The following is a 16,277-nucleotide window of genomic DNA, read 5'->3' as shown; positions in this document are numbered from 1 at the left end:
GGGCACAAAAGAGATCACCTTTCTCTTTTGATCTTGAGCTTTTCCTTATGGATGAATAAGATCTAAGTATAAGATCTCTCCCTAAGCTTTATACCCAAGGCTTAACACTTAATCTAATTAATATTATAAGAACTAGTACAATATTAATTTAGTAGAAAAATGACCCAAAAATATTACAATACACTTGATATTTTCGGTTTTTATGAGGAAGAATAAGAGAGCTTTTTATCTCTCTAGAAATCTTATTTTGGATGAGTAAAAAGGTGAATGAACAATACAATTACATTATTGTATATGAGGTAAAAATTAAGAGAAAAACCAAATGTTTTTCTCTTCTTAAAAACCGGACAAGGGTAGTGGGAGGAGAGCCAATGCATGGAAAAATTGTTCTTTACAATAAACCATAGGGTTGCATGGCTAGTTACTAGGGTAATCATCATGCCCTCCACTAATTATAATTCACATATAATTAGCTTAAAACTCCTCTAATTTTCGGCCCACTTGAGTTAATATGGATTCCATATTATTTTTGTCAATTGTCAATATGTCACATGTCACATGTCACATAAATTTGTTATGTATTTTTAACATATTAAAAATCAACGTATCATCAAAAATACGTCACATACAAAAATCGACTTAGTAATTTCATAATTACTTGTGCCAAAAATTTTACCATTTATAAATTACAACTGATTGTATTTATAACAATTCATTCAATTTAATTGTTACATTAAACAATTATTTCATCCGAGTAATGATACAATTCAATTACTCAGACCGTATCTTATTTAATCACATTTCAATATGATACGTAAATTTTACTTCCAAAATCGTCCGTCAATTTTCAAGTAATTTAATTAACTCGCAACATTATACGATTAATTAAATAATCAATTAAGAGTATTGCCCTTTAGGTATGACCTAGGGGGTCAACTGATCACCACCGTCACACGACAGTAATGTCAAACTCTAGTCAGCCAATCATTACCGATATATGTTGACCAATTGACAGTAACAATATTACTTCCCAATTGTATTCATTTTAATGAGACTTAAACATGTGATCATCATGATCAATAGTCGTGATCGCATTATTGTCGGAGGACACATATTCCAACAAATACTCATCATCGTACTCGGGTTAAAATCCGACATGGTATGTAGAACCAAGGATGACTTTGTGTTGGTGACTAATATATTTGTTTTGAAAATGTAAAGAAATGATGAAAGGATTTAAAATACCTTCCAAAATGTAAAGAAATGAAAAAAAGGCTTTAAAATACCTTTTAAATATAATTAACCAAATATTATCACTGAAACACGGATTAAACCGTCATGGTATTAAGAACCAAGGGTGAAAAATGTTTTATGGTTAAAACTTGTAGAAAATGGTTTGAAAATACTTGAAATGATAAAAATCGATTACAAATATGAAAATGAAAATAGAGGAAAAGAAGATACCAAACACGGATTGGACTTAAGGCTGGGCAGGGTCCTTTAGCGCGAGCCTATATTCTACGTAAGTAGCCTCTGCCTCAACAAAAAAGTCCGGTTTTGGCTCATTCTTCCCATGTTTTTTACCATGTTATGCATGATTTAGCATGTTATAGTCATGAAACAAGTAAAGACATGATAAAAAAGGATTTTTACACCCTCATACTTACATACTAGGCTTATGACGAGAAACCGACGTAAGTGTATTAACTTGTTTGGTCGGAAAAGACTCGATTTAAAACCGTTTTAGTAAGTAAAAAGAGTATTTTGTTAAGTTTAGTGATGGTGTAGTGGTCAAAATGGCCGGTCAAGTGATTTAATGCACGATGACGGTACCAAGCAATGTGTAAGGCTTGTGTTTACGATCGGTAGGTCTTAAACACGTGTCGGATTGTGATTTAGGAAGTCGAGTCGAGAATTTTAAGGGAGAAAAGAGGGGGCGGACGCTCGCGTAGCTCTCAAATGGTGGCATTTGAGGGGTATTTATAGGAAAAGGAGTGGTTGTGTGAGTTTTGAGCGACGTGGCCACCTGGGTTGCTCAAAGAGGCGCGAGCCACGTCGCACGTCTTCGAGGTATCTTGTCGCTTTCACACAAATGCAATCATGATTTGTTCTATCCTAGGATTTGTATACACATGTTTGGTACTTGACCATCTATAATCGCGGGAAATCTTAACATGGAAGCATTTGAATGGTTTGTTTTTTGTGTTTGACTCGGTTTGACAAGTTGTTGGAGTCGGGATTTGAATTTTGAGTCGGTTTTTGGACCGGTGTCGGTTTTGACTCTAGTTAGTATCATTGCTACCCCGTCGTCATGCATTAAACACTCCAGGTACTTTTGAAAAGTTTTATTTTCGAAATCGTTTTAAGTTTTCCGATGTAAAGTTGTACACGAACTGTCGATCAAACACTGTGATTCCAAAGCATGTTGTAGTCCGATAATCAACGGGTGTTTGTTGGAGTCTTAGCAGATACTGGGTATCTACAGAGCCCCCACTTTGACTGAGGCTTGGACAGGGCGAAAGTCAAAGTAGAGTTTCCAGGTCAATTGAAGATTCCAATCTGGAGACCCAAGCGATGTCAAGGCAGCTCGAAAGGATCCGGGCCAAGGACCTGCCGTCGGAAAGGGCGATGCCAAGGCGACTCGAGAGTATGAGCCAAGGACCTATCGTCGGGAACAGTTTATAGTCTGTCGACTGTCCGTGCGGGTCGTTTAAAGTCCGTTAGACTACGTACTCGCCAGCCATAAGAAGGAGTCATACCTGAGGCATCTTCGGATATGTCGCGTGTTTGCGGATGAAGGCTCGCCAGCTGGATAGGGAGTCATACTCGAGGCATCTTCGGGATACATCCTTGGGTTGTATCTTGCTTGCGGACAAAGGCTCGCCAGCTGTGCTGCGGACATGAAGGGGCTCGCCCGCCCGCGGTGCGTTGTAAGGCTTACCAGCCATGGTGCGTAGATGAGGAGAGCTCGCCAGCCGTGCTGCGTTGTAAGGCTCGCCAGCCAAGGTGCGTATATAAGGAAGGGCTCGCCAGCCGTGGTGCGTTGTAAGGCTCGCCAGCCATGGTGCGTATATGAGGAGGGATCGCCAGCCCCGGTGCGTACATGAGGAGGGCACGCCAGCAGCGGTGCGTTGTAAGGCTCGCCAGCCATGGAGCATAGTAAGGCTCGCCAGCCATGACGCATATATGAGGAGGGCTCACCAGCCGTGGTGCGTAGTAACGCTCGCCAGCCACGGTGGGGTTGGTTGATCGACCGTGAGAATAGCCGCGTTGGATGGCTTGTTTTGAAATAGCGGACTCTTGATGCCGCCGTGGAAATAGTGAATTTTGAATTTCACTATTATTGTTTTTGAAGTGACGGTTTATGTTGCCGCCGTTGACATTTGAAGGAATAGTGAATTTGAATTTCACTATTTGTTTTCGGAGTGACGGTGTATGTTGCCGCCGTTGACATTTGAAGAAATAGTGAATTTGAATTTCACTATTATGTTTTTGAATTTGAAGTGGCAATTTTAATAGCAGTTTGTTTGAATTTTGAAGAAATAGTGAATTTTGAATTTTCACTATTATCGTTGAAATGACGGTTTTAATTGCCGTCGTTTCAATTAAGGTTTGTTATGGGAAATTGGGCCAAAGCCCAAAGTTTCACTGAATGAAGCAGGGAGCACCCCATTGAGGCGCGAGCTACTTGGCGAGGTAAGGGGGCTTCCTTATTTTTCTGTAAAAGACGCGAGAATGGCTTGCTCGTCATTCTCACTTTGTCTTCCTCATCCTCTCAACAAAACCCAAACAAATCGCCATTGTTGGTTTTCTTGCTGGCTTGAGTTCGTGCCATCATCAATGTGTCATCTCAAGGTATGTATTTCCTCTTGAATCCATTTGAATTTGTTGGTCTTTTTGATTGATTGAATTAGGGCGAAATTTGATACCTTTAAAATCTATTTGGGCATTTTTGATTGAGCCTATTTCGAGTGAAATTGATGATTGCATTAGGTTAGAAACCTGTTTAGGAGTATAGGGGTGCTTTTAGTTTGCATTTTGGTCCCCGTTTACGTCCCCTATGCTCGAAAAACGTGAGTGAGATGAAGAAACTGTCTCATTTAACAATGCCAAGTTTATTTTCTTGGGTAATGGGTCCCACTAGATTGTATTGTAGTTGGGAAAGACCGTGTTTGCCATTGTGGACCTTTGTTGGGTATTGTGGGCAAAATGTGAATTTTTGCCTTCTGTGACGGTCTTATGTCTGACAAAATAAGCGTCCGTCTGGGCTTGATTTGAGTCAGTTTGCCTTGAAATGGACCTTATTCGTAGTTTAGGTCGCTTTGAGACGTGATAAAATCACGTTGCCTCGTTGTGGTCGCATTTTGAAATTTTGACCTGTTTGTGCTCAAATCGGCGTAGAAATTGCCTTTTCGAGGTGTAGAAAAATACCCCATTGCATCGGGAATGTATTTTGGTTTGTCGGCAGACCTTGTGCGGGTCCTGAGGTGCCATTTTTTGTTGTGGTTGTTGTTTTTACTCGTCTTTTGCTTGAAAAGAAGGGCGAGTCGTTTTTTTGTGGGTTTTTTGTAAATTATATTGTTTGGTTGGGTTTTGGCGGGATTGCCCTTGTTCTGCGTTGCAGGTTTTTTTTTTGGATTTGTCCATTTTATGCCGTCGTAATGCCAAAATTTTGGTGACGTCTTTCTTTTGCCTTCGATTGCAAGGGAGTGTTCGGGGCCTACGGGGTCTGTCGTTGAGGTCTTGGAGGAGGAGGATGATCCGGGAGGAGCAAAAGCAACCGGGGAGGCTGTTGGAGCCGAGGTGGTGGTAGAGGATGCTTCCATAGAGAAGGAAAGGCGGCTGGTGTGGCCGACTTTTCCCTTTCATTGTGGCTCATAGACAGGATGGCTGATGATTGGGGGTCAACACCGAGGTGGTGCGCCGCATCATGGTTCTTGGCCTCCTTATCATCCAAAGTCTGCCAGACACTGTCTTCTTTTTTGTCGTGGAGCAGGGACGAGGTATTATCGTCATGGTAACCACCTCTGCTTCCGTTGTTGCTCCTCTGTTTTTCGTGTTGCTCCTTTTCTTTTCCGTTTGGAAGGATAGGGAGTGCTTAGTTCGGTAGGTGGCAGATAGCCCCCAATTCGTTGTTTTAGGGCAGTGTTTGTATGATAGATGTCTGTACTAGTTCTTGTTTGTATGGTCAGTCGTTTGTATCAAACGTGTATCGATGTATTTTGCGTGAGGCGGTTTGTATATATGTGTTGTGTTTCATTTTGTGCTTTTGGCTTTTTTGTGTTAGGTTTCATTTTGTGATTTTGGCGTTTTTGTGTTGTGTTTCGGAGGAGCGCTGTCGGCTGTCAATTCCCCTTTTGGTTCGCACTACTTCTTGCATCGTTAGTGTTGAAACAGGCAACAGGTAGCACATATGCATAAACGCATAAAGTATTTCAAAGCGAAATTAATCACGGTGGCTCAAAGTTAAAATTGAAATTCGAAATTTGAAATGATATTTTGAAAATTTCGCGACAAGTCGTCACGTTTGGATTTCTCAAAACGATTGATTTGAAAATTGAGCAATTAACTCGTGTCTTGAATTAAATTGCATCGAAATTGTTAAAATTGATTTGTGACTCGAAAAAAATTCAAACTCAAACCGCCAGGGGTGAATTTTAGAATATATTTTTTTGAGTGTATTTGAGTTTTGATGTTTTTGAGATCAAGACTCGGATTTGTGAGTGCTTGAATTTTTGAGGAAAACTGATGTTGTGTTATCAATTTTCGATTTTTATTTTTGCTGGGAAAAGAGCGAAAAACCGAAAAATTTTCGGAATTTCAGCTGACATGGAAACGATCTGTCGCGGATCAGGGTGACTAGACCTCCCCCCTTCAAAAAAAAAAGGAAAATTCGTATGTTTAAAGCTGCGTCATTGAAACCGTGTTGGATTTCGTAAAACACAAAAACAAGGAAATGTGAGTGTGAGAAAACACAAAATGTCCTGGACCATCCCGAAGAGGCGCGAGCATTCCGGCGGGAGGTTTGAGGTGTCAGGAGAAAACACCACTTGAAAGGGACAATTCAAGGTGGGAATCCTGAGAACATGCCCTAAGAGGCGCGAGCCACTTGGCGATAGGAAACAGCTCTCCCTTTTTTTTTGAAAAATGCGCTGATTGTTTTGTATAAATAGTGATGTTTGTTCTTCATTGTTTCATCATCCGAAACACGAAAAACATCTCTACAAAACCTCTTCTTCGTCCACAAAAATATTTCATGGATGCCTTTGAGAATGCGTTGCGACAATGGTGCCGGGATTTGTCGCCTCCCGAAAAGTATCAACTCGTTTGCATGGGAGTTGGTCAATTGTTGGTGCTCCGTCAAGTCAAGCTGCAATCCTCATTTCTCGAAGCATGCTCTCGGTTCCGGGATTCGAAACATCATGTTTTCCCTTTCTCGAAAGGTGAAATTTGTCCTCTTGCCGAAGAAGTTGGAGCCATTGGTGGGTGGCTAGGTTGTGTTCCGGTGCTTCCTCCGACTCAGTTGTGTTATAATGAGAAATTTCGTTCCATGTAGGGCTTGTCAACAAGCCAAGTCAACTTCCTCCTTGCTCCTTATGGCGTGGATATGTTGGCTCTTATCAACATCTTCTCAAACCGATTGGATGCCAATGTTTCGGAGGTGGCTAGGAGAAGGGCTCTTGCCTTTTGCCTTGTCCATGTATACCTCTTTCTTGATGCTTTGAAGAAGGAGGGGCCGAAATGCTATGGTAGCATGACCCTTGTGCATGTGGTTGAGCAAATGGAGCATGGTAGGGATTCATCATGGTTGGTGCTCAGCGAGATCATCCAAGCCTTGGACAAGAAGGGATCTTGTGGATAAGCTCCCTCGTTTGGATCTCCAAGCATCCTCCAAGTGTGGCTATTGGAGAGGCTAAAGTATGTAGAGCCTCCGGTTGATTCTTCTTCTTATTCCTTCCGTCACCTTACTATGAGGAAGAAGTTGTACTCGGATAGCTTCGCTTCCACTGAGGATTATTGGGCCGCGAGATTGGCGTAGGAGGGTGGTCCTCACATCCGTTGGGTGGTGCCATGGTGGCACTTGAGGTCCTTCTCGGGGTTGCCTGCTTTGGATGCTAGTCCTCGTTCTTTGATGGTGGTGGGTTTGAAGGTTGCTTCCTTCATTTATCCCGAAAGGCTCATGAGGCAAATGGGGCGTCAACAAAAGGTGCCCGCTCAAGATACCCTTGTCCAAGAGAATGTTTTTCGGAACTCCGAGCTTGTGGAGATCTTCGAAAGATGGTGGGCCACTCGGCCTCTTTGGGAGGTACCAAACCCCGTTGCCACGACATGGGTGACTCCCACTTATGTCAAGTGGTCAAGAGCTTCATCCTTGGAGGAGAGGTCCAAATCCCGTAAGGACGAGGTTGTTGACTTGAAATATCGAGAGGTTGGCAAGGCCAATCGTGCCATCTTTGAGGATTATGTTGATGGAGTTAGCCCGGATATGATGAGGCCACCAAAGAGGAGAAGCTCGGGTCCCAAAAATGTAGTGGGCCGTGCATGGGCTCGTTTTGGGCCGAACATGGGGTCTTGCAATAGACCGGAGGCCGTCACCGTTTTAGATCCGTTGAGGATCCGTTCTGAGGAGGAAGTCCATGCTAGGCGGGCCAACAAGAAGAACAAGGGGAAGATGTACCCCGAGGGAAAAGGCAAGGGTAGAATGGAAGAATGAAAACCTCCATTACGCACTTTATTATTATGTTGTATTAGCGTTGTGAGTTTTTATTATGTTGTACTAGCTATGTTTTTGGTGTTTTGGACTAGTTTTACTATATGAGGTGTTTTATTCGACACCTTAGCTTATGACAAGTTGTAGACTCGTCGAGCTTTATTTGTTGTTGAAATTGTAATCCCTCCAATTATTAATTAAATAAGAGGATTGCTCGTGTTAAAATTGTGAATGCTTGTTTCTTCCATCCATTTTGTAAAGGCAATTCGGTTTGAATCGTCCTAAACATTTGCACTCGGGAAGGTGGGATTTTTATAGGAAGGGAAAAAAGCTTCTTTTTTGTATTTTGTGGGAAAGGCAATATTTTTTCCCTATTTTTTTTGATGGGGATGATATGGGTGATGTTATTTTGATTATGGGGATGTTTTTTTTTTATTATGGCGATAATTGTATCCTTCTTGTGTAAGAAAGGACTGCCTACGTATCCACCTGAACAGGTGAAATCAAATCATGCTCGCAGTTCAGGGGTTTTTGTCAAATAGATGTTGCTTTTGACAGATCAAAGGGCATTCAAAACGGGCAAGGTACCGCAACTTAGACTCGATAGAACATGCAATTTCAAATCAGAATGCGTTGAGGAACTTGACTTGAAAAGGGTTAAGGTAGTTGCTAGTTGTAAAACTAGGGTTAGGTCGTTGGTTGCTACGGTTCAAGGGTAGTATTTCTTGAGTTTTTCTAGGTTGGTCGGGTTTGTAAAATCCTCCCCGTCTAGTCACTCAGTCTCACTGCGCCCCCCGAAAGTATTTTCTTGACCAGGTATGGCCTGGCCCAGTTGGGTTTGAATTTTCCCCTCGAATCGACGGGTAGTGGTGCTCGAACCGACTTCACGACCAAGTTGCCCTCCTGGATGTTCCTGAGTTTAACCTTCTTGTTGAATGCCCATTGTATACGTCGTTGGTATAGCTAGACGTTGTGCAAGGCGTTGAGCCGCCGCTCGTCTAGAAGAGTGAGTTTCTCATACCTTCGACAGATCCATTCTGCCTCAAGGACTTGACTCACCAGTAGGATGCGTAGAGAATGGACCTCTAACTCTACCGGTTGAACCGCCTCCATACCGTACGCTAGGTAGAAGGGTGTGGTGCCTGTTGGTGTTCGAATGGAGGTTCGGTATCCCCAGAGTGCGAAAGGGAGTTTGCTCGGCCAATCGCGGTAGTTGTCTTGCATTTTCTTGATAATGGTGAGAAGAGTTTTGTTAGATGCCTCCACCGCTCCATTGGTTTGGGGCCGGTATGGGGATGCTCGATGTCGTTTGATCTTATATTTGTCCAGCAAGGTTTGTGTTTCCGGTCGGAAGTGAGAGACTTGATCGCCGATGATTTCATGGGTACCTCATATCGGCAGATGATGTTGTTCTAGATGAACTTGGCCACTTGTTTGGCGGTCAAGACTTCATATGACTACGCTTCCACCTATTTGGTGAAATAGTCGATGGCGACGAGGACGTAGCAATTCCCTTTGGTGCCTATCGAGTTGACTTTCCCGATGATGTCGATGCCCCTAGTTGAGAAAGGCCAGGATGATGTCATGGTGTATAAAAGGGATGGTGGTATGTTGTATGTTGGCGAAAATTTGGCAATTGTGGCAATGTTTGACGTAGTTATGGCAATCGGCTTCCATGGTGGTCCAGTAGTAGCCTAGCCGCATGATTTTTCGGGTAAGCATCGTTGCGCTCATGCGAGGGACACATTCTCCGTCGTGGACCTCTCCCATGACGTTTTTGGCTTTGTGATGGTCAATGCAAAGGAGGAGAATCCCTTGGGGTGTTCTTTTGTATAGTTGATCTTTGTTTATCACGAATTGTGATGCAAGTAAACGGATGGCTCTTTGTCCTTTTTTATCAGAGTTAGGAGGGAATTCATTTTTGGTTTTATAGTTGAGGATGGCTTGGTACCAGGGTTCATTATGGCTTTCCTCGTCGTTGTTAATGGCGCAAATGTGAGCTGGCTCGTTCCTTCTCTTGACACATAGGGGCATTGATGTCATGTCGTCAATTATATTGACGAGCGCGGTAAGTTTTGCCAGAGCATCAGCAAATTGAATTTTCTCTCGCGGCAGGTGGAAGTAGTCGACTTGGTCGAAGAACCCGGCCTCTTGATTGATTTTCGCTCGATAGGGAGCTAAACTGTCACTTCGTATTTTCCATGATCCGGACACCTGATTGATGATGAGCGAGGAATCACCGTGGACCCTCAGTCTCTTGATGCCAAGTGTTATGGCTTCTTGTAGGCCGATGAGGCATGCTTCATATTCAACGGCATTGTTGGTGACGGCAAACTCTAGCTTGACCGACCGGAACATGTTCTCCCTCTGGTGGTATTAGAAGGATTCCTACCCCGAAGCCTCTGAGGTTAGATACGCCGTCGAATTATAGGTCCCATGCGTCGGTGTCGGCATAAAGGATGTCCTCGTCCGGAAGTGACCATGTGTCGGTCGTTGGATCCTCGTTGACCGGATTCTCTGCTAGGAAATCGGCGACTGACCTTCCCTTGATAACCTTGAGGGGTACAAACTTGAGATCAAACTCGGACAGCATGAGTGTCCACCTAGACAGCCTTCCGTTTAGTACGGGTTATTCGAAGATATACTTGACCGGGTCCATCTTTGAATAGATATGGACCGTGTAGCTGAGCATATAATGTCGCAGCTTCTTTGTTGACCATACTAAGGCAAGCCTTGCCTTTTCCAGTTGGGTGTACCTTGTCTCGTACTCAATGAACTTTTTGTTGATGTAGTAGATGGCTCGTTCTTCACCCTCGACTGTTTATGCTAGCATTGCTCCCATGGCTGTGTCGGTGACAGTCAGGTATAGAGATAAAGGAATCCCTTGTTGAGGTGGCATGAGGACAGGAGGTTTGGATAGGATTTCCTTTATCCTGTCGAAGGCCTTTTGGCAGTCGTTGTCCCAAGGTGTGATCGGAGGCGCGAAGTTTCTTGAATATTGGTTCACAAATATGGTGAGCTTGGCTATGAAGCAACTGATGTATTGAACCTGACCGAGAAATCCCCGAATCTCCTTCTCGTTCTTAGGCCGAAGCATTTGCTGAAGGGCTTTAATTTTGGTTGGATCAATCTCGATGCCTCTTTTGCTGACGACATGTCCCAAGAGTTTTCCGGAGGTGACCCCGAATGCAAATTTTTGAGGATTTAGCCTCATGTTATGTTTCCGCAGACGAGCGAATAATTTTCGGAGGGCGTTGAGGTGGCCGACCCGCTCTCTTGACTTCACAATCATATCATCGACATATACCTCTACCTCCTTATGCATCATATCATGTAAGAGAGTGGTAGCGGTTCTTTGATAAGTTGCTCCGACATTGATGAGGCCGAAGGGCATGACCGTGTAGCAATATGTACCCCACTGTGTAGTGAATGCAGTCTTGTGCATGTCTTCCTCAGCCATTTTGATCTGGTTGTACCCAACCTACCCGTCCATGAATGATAGGAGGGCGTGCTCGATGGTGTTATCCACCAGAATGTCAATATGTGGCAAAGGGAAGTCATCCTTTGGACTTGCCTTATTCAGATCCATGAAGTCGACGCAAACCCGAATTCTCCCGTCTTTCTTCGGTACGAAAACAATGTTGGCCACCCAGTCAGAGTATTACGATACTTTGATGAAACCGGCCTTGAACTGTTTATCCACTTCTTCTTTGATTTTCAGGGCCCATTCAGGACGCATTCGGCGCAGTTTTTGATTCACGGGTTTAGCTCTGGGCTTAATGGGTATCCGGTGCTCGGTAATTTCCCTGTCGATCCCACGCATATCTCTGTAGGACCAGGCGAATACGTCCTTGTATTCGTGTAGGAGGTAAACGAACTGTTGTCTTTCCGAGGGGTCAAGGGTTGTCCCTATCCTAAGTTCTTCAGGTGTGTTGTCGGTTGTCAGTTCCTACGTTAATAGGTTCGGTCTCCTCAATGATGGGGGTCCTGGTTTCCCATTTGTCAATTTCTTTGCTAAGTGAGGTGGGTAGTCACTCAAGTCAAATTCCTCATAGTCATTCAGAATTGCATTACAGTTAAATTGAGACGAGTCATAAGCAAAATTAGCGTTCATTAAGTTGACACGAGCGAAAAGCGCGGACAAGACAGACATCTCATGGTCGGTCAGAGGCGACACAATAGAGGAGGTGGCCCCTGGAACAGGCTCCAGGTTGTCACCTTCCATGGGAGTGGGGATGACCCTAGTAGACTCAACCTCTGAAGCAGCCACAAGCTTGTGATAAAACAGCGGGAAGGGGACCTTGACTGGGACATCAGGAGTGCTAGGAGCTAAGACAGACTCTGAATCTGACTCAGACTTTGATTCTTCTTCACTTTCCACTTTGAACAAAGGGCCTTCTTCAGTTGTGATCTTGAGAATGCGGCCTTGGCGATCAGTCCACTTGACGGTTTTCCTCCAGCCCTGTGTAGCTTTCTCCGGGTCAGTGTCGGAGATCAAGGCAGTGGGGTCAAATTAGTTGTCCCTTAGAGCAATATTGATGATGTCCTCATGGTCGAGGTGTTTGATATTATCCTCTCCGAAGAGGAGAGTGACAGCTTGTCCGTCGAGGCATGGGGACGACTTAAACTCGGTTGATGCAGCTTCAGTGTTCTTGGGGATGAAGTAGCAGTCCTGGAAGACTTCCACACCCGAATGTCTGACCTTGGCCACAGAGTCATAGATCGGCTCAGGGAAGCCATGGTAGAGCTTGGACTCTCCTTTAGGGATAAAGTATCCATTGAGGGGCAAATGATAGGGACAAAGGATGACTTCGTGCTTCTTGCGCTTCCGAATCAGGAGATTCATCTCCTGGATTTCTTCATTGGTAGGTTCATAGCCCAGTCCGAAGGGGATGTTGGGGACCTTAGCCTGTTTCAAGGGAGGTAAGGTGCTCTTAAGTGGATTGAGGGGTAAGCCCGGGAAGTAACCCTGGTGCATCAGGATGCGGTTGACTGTGAGGTTAGCGAACGGGTCACAACCAGAGGGTGTTGATTCATCAGTTAGGGCATTCACAGCTTGAAATCCCCTCATCTCGCTGTCATCCTCCTCAATGCCTTGGGAGGCCATTCCCTTTTTCATGACGGCTTTGATCGGGGAAGCAGGAATCGTGATTGTTTTCCCGTTGAAGGGGACACTGATATTCTAATGGAGGGTAGAAGTAACTGCCTTGACGGCGTGAATCCAGGGACGTCCTAGAAGCATGTTGAAGGAGGCGGCGATGTCGACTACCTGAAAACTGGTTTGCCTTTCCAGTGGTCCGGTTGCGACGGTTAGAGTGATAAGCCTTGCGACCTTACGACGAGTGCCGTCATAAGTGTGTACTCCTTGATTGGTTGGGACCAAATCAGCTTCTTTGATACCCAGTTTGTGAGCCGTTTTGAGGGGAATGACATTCACTGCGGATCCGTCATCCACAAGGACCATAAGCACATTCTTTTTGAGGCAATGTACGGTGATGTACAGGGCCAGGTTGTGGTTGGCTCTGAAGGGAGGGATATCTTCGCCAGAGAAGATGACCGGATTGCTCAAATCAGGGACATCCCTTGTCATATGTGCTACCACTTTTTCCGGGGAGGAGGTAGAGGGCACAGTCAGTTTTTCTAAGGCTTGTAGTAGAGCTTGTCGATGCTCGAAGGACGTGGCAATAAGTTGCCAAATTGAAATTTCGGCTTTTGCTTTCTGCAGTTGTTTTAGGATCGAATTCCCGGGAGCCTTGGGTTGAGTGTCCATGTCCGGGACAACTTGGTCATCGTTGTTGGAGCGACCGTTGAATTGTTCAAGTTTTGGTAGGGGCGTCCGGACCGGGTAAGATGACCGATCTCTTTCGCCTGCTTGACTTTCCTTGGGATAATATAGACAACTTCAACATCATCTCTCCAGATACCATTGATTTCGGGATCCCGAGGATACCTTGGAAGGGTATTCCTTGGTGGGTAGTTTTTGTGAGGGACATTTTTGTTAGGGTAGTTTTTGTGAGGTTGGTTTTTGTGAGGTTGATTATTGTGGGGGTGATTATTGTGAGGGTGATTATTGTGAGGTGCGTGCCAGAATAGTCGCGGGAGTAATCCATCCTGGTGAGGGTAGTTTTGGGTGCTTGGGGGACCATCCCTCGGGCGTGGTGTTGGAGGATTGAAAATCAATTGGCGGTAAGCATCGTCAAGTCAGGTAATCCTTTCGGAGAGACTAGCTATAACTTCCTCGACTTGTTGGAACATGGTAAGCATAGTTGCGGCGCTGAACACAAATACCCCGTCCGAGGCATCCTTCTCCAGGGCATTCACCTCGTCATCAATTAGCCCGATGAGGTGTGAGCAGTCCAAGGTTGGTTCGTCATCGGAGATAGCATGGATTCCCAAAGGGTTCGTTTTGTTGTTCGGTTTAGTAGGTGGAGGCAACGGTAATTCCCCTTTCTCGATCATATCTTGGATGATGTGTTTGAGCTTGAAGCAGGTTTCTGTGTCATACCCTTTCCCTTGGTGGTACTGACAGTAGGCATTAGGGTTCCAGAGGCGGGATTTCTTAGCATCAGAAGGATCCGGGGTGGGTCCGATCGGTTGTAATTTCCTTTGGTCCATAAGCCTTTTTAGGGCGCTTGCATAAGTTGACCCTATATTGGTGAACACTCTCTGGGGGCACTCAGCTCTCTTGGCGGTTGGTTCAAGGAGGTTGACCTCATCAATCTTGTTCATCTGACCATAAGAGCGAGATCCGGTTTATGTGGATCCCTGGTAGCCTCTACCAGTGGTCTTGGCTAGGACACCCTTTCGGAGGTCGTTCTCAATGCGTGTCCCGAGGATTTGAAGATCCTGGAAGGTCTTAATGTTTTGGTACCTCAGTAAGTTGGCATATACCGGGCGGAGATTGTTGACAAAATTTTCCACCAAAGTTGACTCACTCGGCTTGCTGACCAACTGAGTGCTTACTCTCCTCCAACGGGTCAAGTATTCGGTGAATCCCTCCTTGGCATTCTGGGTTAGGACCTCAAGAGTACGGGCATTGGCTTGGATTTCGACATTGTCGGCATATTGCTTAGCAAATTCAACTGCGACCTCATCCCAGGTAGTGAGGTTCTTCGAGTCAAGGGAGTAGTACCATTGGCGAGGGATTGGTTCCAAGGATGATGGAAAGATCCGGGTAAAAAGTTCCTGTTTAACCCCTTTTATGGCCATTTAGTCTTTGAAGGCTCGAATATGATTGAGGGGTCCTCCACTCCCTTGAATTTAGGCACATCGGTCAAGGTAAAGTTATCAGGTAGTTGATCCCCAATAGGTTCAAATCTTCGATTGTTCTCAAGATGGATATTGTTACCCCGGGCTAGGAGTTGATCTTCCAAGAGCTTGAGCCTTTTCTCAGTTTCAGTCAAATGCGGAGTGTTGTGCTCCCCAGCTTCCTTGTTTTCCAGGGTGTCGATACGGGTCTCGACATGGTCCAGAGTGACCTTAAGGGCAGTGAGTAGGCTGGCTAGCTAAGCAGTTGTGACATCTCTGTTGTTATCATTGTTGTTGTTGGACGAATTTGAAGACGCGGCCGTGGTTTTGAGGCAGAGAAAACGGCTCACATTACAACTCAATCTGACACGGTTCAAAGACTGAACGCAGACAACATAAAGGATAGGACAAAGATCAGACTCAACCAGATAAGGGTCACCGTGTGTGGTACCTCGATGCTGACTCGATTTATGACATGACGGTGTTGACCGAACTTTTGGCACGCGTCCAACGTAGCGGCTTGACGCCGTTGGACGAGTCTCGTGGTGAGACGACTCATAAGTAAAGCCATAATTACGTTTGCTTTGACTCGATAGATACGAGGCGGAATTGGAGTGGTGAACTGAAGTTTTCAAGAATAGAAATTTTCAAAAAGATTCGTTTGTCGCTTTATGGACGACTTCCGAAGATAGGGATCTCCGCAAGTCTGTCAGTTGAAAGGGTTGTCTTAAATTTGCTTGCAAAAGACGGTTTGAGTTTGAGTCGGCTCAGAAAATAATGTACTGTTTCCCAAGACGGTCTTTTGAAATTCAAAATTGTATGTTTTGAAAATCGAGTTTGAAATGTTTGAAAAGGCCTCGGGGACGGTGTATGGTCCTCGGGATTATTAAAATGTGTCTTGAGAAAAGGGTGTGTGCTTTTCTTGGGTTTTGAAAGAGCCATTGTCGGCACGAAATGGGTTAAAATCCGTGTCTAGACGCGGCGATTATAACGGCGTAAAAAGGTGATTTGAATTGGTTGTAGAAAACCGAGTTTGAAAATCGTCATTACGACGGCCTAGGAAGGCGTTCGAAACGGTTATAAAAACCAGGTTTGAAAATCGTCATTACGACAGCTTAGGAAGGCGAGTTGAAAATGGTTTAAAAACCGGGTTTGAAAATCGTCATTACGACGGCCTAGAAAGGCGTGTTGAAATGGTTATAAAAACCGGGTTTGAGAATCGTCATTACGACGGCCTAGAAAGGCGTGTTGAAATGTTATAAAAACCGGGTTTGAAAATCGTCATTACGACGCCCTAGAAAGGCGTGTTGAAATGGTT

Source organism: Silene latifolia, chromosome Y (assembly GCF_048544455.1).
Source record: "Silene latifolia isolate original U9 population chromosome Y, ASM4854445v1, whole genome shotgun sequence".
NCBI lineage: Eukaryota > Viridiplantae > Streptophyta > Magnoliopsida > Caryophyllales > Caryophyllaceae > Silene > Silene latifolia.
Note: the sequence above shows the minus strand (reverse complement) of the source record.